This window comes from Oculina patagonica, chromosome 6 (assembly GCF_052425735.1).
Source record: "Oculina patagonica isolate OP01 chromosome 6, crgOcupat, whole genome shotgun sequence".
NCBI lineage: Eukaryota > Metazoa > Cnidaria > Anthozoa > Scleractinia > Oculinidae > Oculina > Oculina patagonica.
The window spans coordinates 23,851,665-23,859,882 of record NC_135763.1 but is presented as its reverse complement, the minus strand read 5'-3'; the positions used below and the strand labels follow the sequence as shown (position 1 = coordinate 23,859,882).

Below are 8,218 nucleotides of genomic sequence, written 5' to 3'. Positions count from 1 at the left end.
AGTCAAAGGAGCCGAGGAGGCCTGGGGAATAGATTTGATAGGTCAGCGGTTGCCTTCTAGAAACCCAGTCCATCACACTCGTTCCAAGATGGCGTCATACACGTTGTCATGGAGGAACAATGGAAGACAGCGAGCCAAGGCAAAAAATGAAAAATGCTACTGAAAATCTGAAAATGTATTATTCTGTTTAAGCATTTTTATGTAAACCACGAGCACTTTTTAAAAAATTAGCATTATTTTAGCACTTTTTTTGGCAAAAAACGAGCACTGCTTTTAACATTAAATGCTTTTTTTACGAGCACTTTCGGTAAGAGCCTAATCCTAACGGCTAAAACGATCAAAAATAAACAAAGTGGATAAAAAACTAGAATATATTGAAAAAAACTCTGCCCTATATTTCGGTTTGCAAAACAAACCTTCCTCAGGGGCTGAGCGGAAAAAAAATAAAGTGAGAAAAGTAAGGATCGTTACAAATTGAAAAATTTAAAGTAACATACTAAACAATGATTGGTTCTACTAATTAACAAGTGTCAATGACGTGTTTCGTCAAGTCTGCTTAGAGCGGTTTTCACTTGAGTGTCGAAAGTAATTCGCGTTTGCATTGGTTTGCATAACTACGCTTTGTGATTGGTTTAAAAATCACGCGCCACTTTCTCAGCCAATCAGAAGTAAAACCAAAACCAATTATGACGCGCTCGCGCACGTTTTCCCGCGCTTCGTGCCGGCTACATGTATTTACTTCGAGTTTTGATTGGTTCACTGGTTTGTCTGTGTCTTTTGTGATTGGCCGGAGTAATTACTTTGGTTTTGGTTTTACGACACTCAATTGAAAACTGCTCTATGCCAAGAGGATGTAAAGTTTTTGCCTTGGTAATAAAATGGGATCCACGAGCCTTGCTAGTATTTTATTTTAAATTTTTCTTGAAGATAGAATGTCATTGTGACTGGAGTAGGGATCCTCGACACTTATTGCTTAAAACAAACACAAATCGAAAGATCGTTTTAATTTCAGTGTTCTTTCTAAATTTGTATGCAGACTAGCATGATGAAAATATATAGTTCGCGATATTAGTACGCTTACCTACTACAACTAGCGCTGTCATTTTGTAAATATAACCTCTTTTAAAAGTAAAACAACAAATCAATATAAACCAAAGCACAACACTACCCCAGCCCAAGAAGACGATATAGTATGTGTTTGTTACGGGCGAGTGTTAATAAGAGTTCCAGAAAGGTGGTGGCTTTCTGATAATTATTCAAAGTTTGTCGGAACATTTCTCGATACAATATTTTTGCAATTTCGCAAAAAACACCGCGTTAGTCGATCTCACGCCCTCGCAATATGAGAATTATAAACTAAGGGAAATAATACAGGTACAAAAACCGAAATTAACATGGTAGAAAGCAAAACGTTCATTAAAGATTATTAGGCACAAAAAATATTACGTGTGCTGAGCTGATTTAAGATTACTCCTCTTTGATCTGGCATGAAAATTTCACGTAATTAATCCAAGGCCATTCTTTTATTCCCAATATCTTCAAATTCCTAGCCAAAAGAAGTCAAATTGAAATTACTGACTCGTACCCAGTCGTCTCTAATGAGAAAAATTACCGTACTTTAAGCTTCATTATTTTTGTCTGATTTAATATATAAATTTAGGCAAGCCTAAAAGCGGAGCTCCCCAGTTAATTATTTTGCACTTTATTGAACTCTGAATTCTGGCCATTGTAAAACTTTAAGGCTAAGAATTTTATATTCGTTTTATTTTTTTAATAAATAATAATTAATATTTTTCCTTATTTCTTTTTTACCGTGTCCGGGGTTGGGGGGGGGGGGGGGTACTCCCTAAAATTTACTATGGGGGTGTGCCGTTGAGTTGCTGAGACTTTGGACCTGTTCCAGAGACAAAAGGTTCAATTTGCGACCCTGTTCCAGACAAACACTGCAAAGTAGGTACCCTGTTCCAGCAATATCCACAATGGAAATATATGAAGATAGATATAAATACACTACCGTACATCACAAAGCTCTCACTTGACTTCGTCTGTGGCTTGGAGATAAAGCGATGAAAGGAGCGGAGTTTCATAGCTATATACTTGATAGTGTTTAATCAGGATTCTGGGAAAACAATCAACCCTGTTCCAGAGTCAAAAGGGTGATTTGTATACCCTGTTTCAGAGTCAGAGAGGCAAAAAGCATACTATGTTGAGCGGCACATACCCGTATAGCTCTTATATGGGAGTACCATTCCCCCCTCGGGTACCTTGTACAGCAACACCAAATAAGAGAACAAACAAAATCAATCAAAATGTTATAATTCCACCGAAAGCATTATCATAAAGAAGTCTGGATGGGAAATTATGTTGCAAAACGGGCAATTATGTTACCTTCATGTAGAAAAAAAGGAGGGAGGAGTAGGGCTGCATGTCGGGGTAGATAGGCATATCACATGGCAAATTAGGCATTTTTGTTGTTGCTTTACCAGCTTTAAAAGAAAGAAAAAATCACTTTACATTTAGAGTATAAAGGAAATAACAAACATCTACATTTATAATAAGGTTGATTTTAATTTTTTTCATTCACTCATTTATTCATTTTCATTTTCACTATTTGCCTATATTTTAATTTTGAATGGAAATGGCAGAGGTTATAGCTAATGGTTTACAGCATGTTGCCCAAACCAAGCTAACTCCAAGCAAACCGGAGTGAAAGCTAACCACAAGCAAACTAGAGTGAAAGCTAACCGCAAGCAAACCAGATGAATAAAGCTAACCGCGAGCAAACAGGGGTGAACCTAACTCCGGAAACAAAGAAGTGACATTCTGTCATTCCACCGAACAGGGTCACCCCATCCCCATCCCCCCCCCCCAAAAAAAAAAAAAAAAAAGAAAAGAAGAAGATAGCACCTTGTTCACTTTTACATGTCTTTTGACTCCCCTTCCTCTTAAGGGGTTTCACTTCACTTACAGAAAAAAAGCAAAAATTCTGGGAAGCTAGAATATTGTTTGTGAGTCTCAAACTCAGTTTTGTTATTTGATTACCCAGAAAAAAAATAGAATCATGTCTGCTTGTGTATAAAACTATGCAAGAAAAAATATAACATCAATACTTTGACTACTCTTTTAAAAATTTGTTTGTATTATTGTCCACATCTTTATGGAGTCATGTTGCCCATTTGTCATGGAGTTCACAAAGTAAGCAAGTGAGTCACAATTTGGTTGCTACATGGTACCTTATGGATACTGCAAATTTTATCTGGCTTTAGAATATTTCACTTATTTTAAAAATATAGCTGTTCTTATAAATTGTACACAGCATACAATACATAAGAATGAAATTGGTAATGTATATTGCTTGCAATAACGGTTTTAAACTCACCTATACTTTAGAATTACAGTACCACCAGTTTCAGCATAACTAATCCAAATTCAAATAATTACATTGCTTTGTAACTCCACTACCTCCCCCAAAGTCAACCAAAGATCTTATCATATAATTAGACAACTACATGTAAGTCCTGTGTAGTTGAGGGCTCAAAACATTTGGACACTTGCAGGTCATGTTAACTTGCCAAACAGATTTTAGCTTGGTCACATGTGGTTTCTTACCAGTCAAAACATTGAAAATAGCAATTTTAAACTACCACCATTTCTGCTGTTACTGTTTTCACTGCATATTTTTGAAAAGATCACTTCATAATGCCCTTGTTACATCTAACAAGATGTGAAAGTGACAGGTCAATCAAGAAGTCGTTTTCTGAAGTACACTGTAAATAGGTTAACATTTAAAATCTAAATTTTGCTTATTTGCAGCTTTTCTTGATTTTAATTTACATGTAATTTACTAGTCTCTTAAAAATAGCATCATGACGACACCCAAACATCGAGCTGGATTTAATCTTTCCTGTTTTCTATTTATGTCCTTGTCCTTGTCTGTTTTTGTGTCTGTGGCACTGCAAACTCTGCCACATATTAAATTAAAATTGATTAATTGTCATCAATATCAATAATTTATAAAACAAAACACTTAACTTGAGCTTGTTTAACTGAAGCCAAACCACTGGATGCAAAAGGATCCATTAGATATTTAACAGAGATGGATCAGCACAGACTATTTTTTTTACTGATAACTGCAAAGTCAACTAAATATTTTAATAAACTCAAAGCATCACTGCAAACCCTAACACCCCCTCTTACCGGTAATTAAAAGGTTTGGCCTTTAATCAACCCCCCTCCCCCTCCCGCTAGCCCTTTTGGAACTTCCATTGACCTTACATGGGATGGATCTGAATATTTGGGTTTTCCTTGGTATAAGAACCTGTGAAAAATGTCTGTTTTGAAGCTATTGTTTTCCTGCTCCATGTTGTTTTGAGGCTCTTTGATGCCTTGTTTCACTGGTTCATACACTGAGGATGAGCTGGCCATGGATTTCTGCCATAACCACACATTGGAATTTGTGAGGAGTTTGTGAGGGGAGGTGACATTCAAACCATTTAACCTTCCACAGTGAGGATAGGGTATAGATATTTTCTGGTACAAGATCTAGGCATTTCATGAAAACATACTTTTAGTGAAATATTAATTATTTAAATTGTCTACTAATACATTGTAGTTGTTTTGAATGTCATTGAAGAGAGACAAACTAACTCCCGAGTTAGGATTTCGAGTTAGGATTTCGAGTTGGATTTTTGAGTTGGATTTTCGAGTTGGATTTTTGAGTTAGGATTACAAGTTGGATTTTCGAGTTGGATTTTCGAGTTGGATTTTTGAGTTAGGATTACTAGTTGGATTTTCGAGTTGGATTTCAAGTAAGGATTTCGAGTTGGATTTTCGAGTTGGATTTTCGAGTTAGGATTTCGAGTTGGATTTTCGAGTTAGGATTTCGAGTTGGATTTTTTTTGACAAAGCAAAACCCATTACAATTATTGAAAGCTAACCATAAACAGGCTAACTGGAGTGCATAGTAGGCTAACCAAAGTGAATAGTAGGCTAACAGGAGTGTGTAGTAGGCTAACCGGAGTGCATAGTAAGCTAACTGGCGTGTATAGTAGGCTAACCGGAGTGCTTAGTACGGTAAGCAACTTGAAAATCCAACTCGAAATCCTAACTCGAAATCTAACTCGAAATCCAACTCCAAAATCCAACTCGAAAATCCAACTCGAAATCCTAACTTGAAATCCAACTCGAAATCTTAACTCGAAATCCAACTAGAAATCCAACTGGAAAATCGAACTTGTAAATCCAACTCAAAATCCTAACTCGAAATCCAATTTGAAATCCTAACTCGGTGAATAGGCAACCTCCATTGAGGAGTTGAATAATGAATGCAAATATTTCACAAAGTAAGAAGATCAGCAGCAACCAAATGCAGATTAAAGCAGCTGGGTAAAAAAAGAACGAAACTGAATAAAAACATATTTCAATTATAACTAATATAAACTAGATACCTGATTTACTTTGCTGTTGTCCACTTTGCACAGAGCATTCTATACTAAGTTCAACAAACTTGACTGTAGCCAGTAGGTATTGTTCATTCATTGCGGCTTAATGGCAGAATATAACACTACCTAAAAGAAGGATTGACATAATAATCTATTAAAAACCACCACACTAGCTCTAATTAATGGCCCTGTTTATAAAAAGAATTTATAAAAAATTCTGTCTTATTTAATGGATCTCATCAAATATAATAATATTAGCCTCTTTCGTTTATACACTCAGTGTAGTGACCCTTCCTTCCTACAATGGGATATTTAGCTTTTCTACTTGGAGATTTCTTGTTAACTTACTTGTATAGAAAAAACATTGCCATTGCAAAGATACACATTCAACACTGTCATGGTGATAGTCAATGTAAGTTTGCATACACAGCTGCATACAGTGTCTAAAATGGCATGAATTACAAGTAGAGCGAACAATTGTGTTTTATAAAATTACTCAAAATAATTAACTAAGATAGTTTTATGTGGAAATAAACTGAGTTTTTTTTTGTTTCTGCTAAGGTGTGGTAAAAACGTGTCAACGCAAGAAATTCGCAACGTAACGATCTCTTAGCGTATTCGTCCACGACCCTTAAATAGTTCGTTCAAACGAATTCCAACAGCGAGTAAATAAGAATAAATAGATGAATTAAAAAAACTAAAACACTAAGTTTAGCTGGGAGTTTAAATAAAAACATTAAGTCATTAACAGCTCATGAATTAATCGGAGGCGAAGCGGCCGCAGTTTTTGTGTTTTGCTGCAGCCGCAATGGCTGCAAGCAAAACACATTGAGAGCTGAAGTTTGTGCCGTAAGGTGGTAAGTGCCGTAAGGTGTAAGTGCCGTAACAGAGGAGAAATCTGAACTACCGATGTCAATCAAATCCATGAACAAACAAAATCGAAACCAATGAACCGTAGCGCTGATCGCATTCGAAGTTACGGGCCAAAGTATTCTAACGCAAACCACGTTGGACACGTTGGAAAACAGAAAACCGATTTAAAAGTATATCGCATTGGGAAAGAAAACAAACTGTGGCGCGACCACTCCAGTTTTATGAGAAAATTATTCTGCAGTTTTCATCATTTACGAAAAGAGCGAAGACTTGGAACCTCGCCGAAGGTCATAAATATTTTCTCCAAAGGACCGGTTAGTGCACAGTTTGTAAACTTTCGCTTTGAAAATAAACTTACCCTCACCTTGTCTACACTGTCTACAGCATACTAGTACTGTATTAACTCTGAACTTCATATTTTAAAATAAAATGTATGAACGTGTAACTTGTCACGCAAAGACAGCTGGAAAGGAATATACCATGCTGGTAGGCTGCACCGCTAATTGTAGCTGTATTCGAGCTATATAAAAGACAGCTAGAAACGAATTAATACTAGTAACATCACAATGGGAAAGAAACTTATTCAGTGGTGCACACCGTCGAAAACAAAGAAATATTAAAGGAAGTTCTCATTCACCAGATTCACTGCATCAGATGCAACATTCGTCAGTTCGTGTTTAAATGCGTGGCGACCAGTTTGTTTACTAGTTATTAAAAAATAATACGGTCTTCATTTAATAAACAGTTCATTCTTAAATTTCAGCTTTTCTACGACTGACAGGTAGGTACTATAGTATAAGCCCCGCTAAAATAGCTGGAAAGGGAAAGTTTTTTGAAAAATGAATTTTTGACTGCCAGACGCGCTGGCGCCACATGTTTATTTTGTGAAGATTAATTAAACGCCGTGAAAAATAGAATTTGATGTCCAGCGAGCCACTGCATCTTCGGCTACGCAGTCCTCAGTGAATCCTCCAACTTCACAAATTTCTAAAACTTTAAGAAAACGAACTTTCGCAGAATCAAAAATTGGTCCTTATCGATCTTCCGATCTTGTTGTAAAGACACTGAAATTCGACGAGTGTTCATGCGTGAAGGGATGACTGACGAATGATAATAATTATTTGTAAACTTTCGCTTTCAAAATGAACTTTGCGTTACGTTCAACGCCGTCTTTCTGTTGTTGTACGCCGGTGTGCGTGCGATTATTTATAATTTCTGAATTTTGCATATTTAACTCAGGGTGACACAACAAGTTTGTTAAGAGTTAGTTGTTCCAGTGTTTAATTTGGGTGAAAGTGGTTAAAGAACCACTGTCTTGTCACTAATAAATATATCACATTGAGTTCTTATAAGGTCAATAGATTCTGTCTTTTTCGTTGTTGTTAAAACGCTACCATTGTGACAATGATTCCAAATACAACTAACGGTAACCAGTGAGATAACGCCACTAAAAGAATCACATTGAGTTCATTGAGATTTTTTTATAATGTAAGAGTTACTGTTTTTTATCAAAGAGACAATCATGTCAGACATTACGTTAACTTACTAGTAATTAAATTATGTTTGCTGTCTTTGATTTCAACATAACATTGATCAGTAAAATTATCAGGATTGAATTAACACAAAGTGACTACAATATGGTGCAATTATTAACCTGCACACAAGTGACAGACAATAAAAGACGTTGGATTTCAATCTCGACTCACTTGTCTTTCATCAACATGTTCCCTAAGACTTTGCTCTAGCAGCAAAACACATGGACCCATTGGGGCCCTATTTTTCGTATTATCCAACCGCGTAGTACATGTGTAAGCATATAATTACAGATTTTCACAAAAAAACATGGACTTAGTGTATTCAGTAAAGTCAAAGTTTGTTACCTCATATTTGAAGTCGGAGAATGC

General features: G+C 36.1%; 1 long non-coding RNA gene across 1 annotated transcript; it reads right to left on the bottom strand.

Moving 5' to 3' along the window:
• Window positions 1-2,544: 2,544 nt before the first annotated feature.
• LOC144656277 (uncharacterized) lies at window positions 2,545-6,905 on the bottom strand. Its single transcript, XR_013571289.1, has 2 exons — window positions 5,431-6,905; window positions 2,545-3,962 (listed from the first exon to the last, which is right to left on the bottom strand). It is a non-coding gene; the product is annotated as an uncharacterized LOC144656277 (long non-coding RNA).
• Window positions 6,906-8,218: the final 1,313 nt, after the last annotated feature.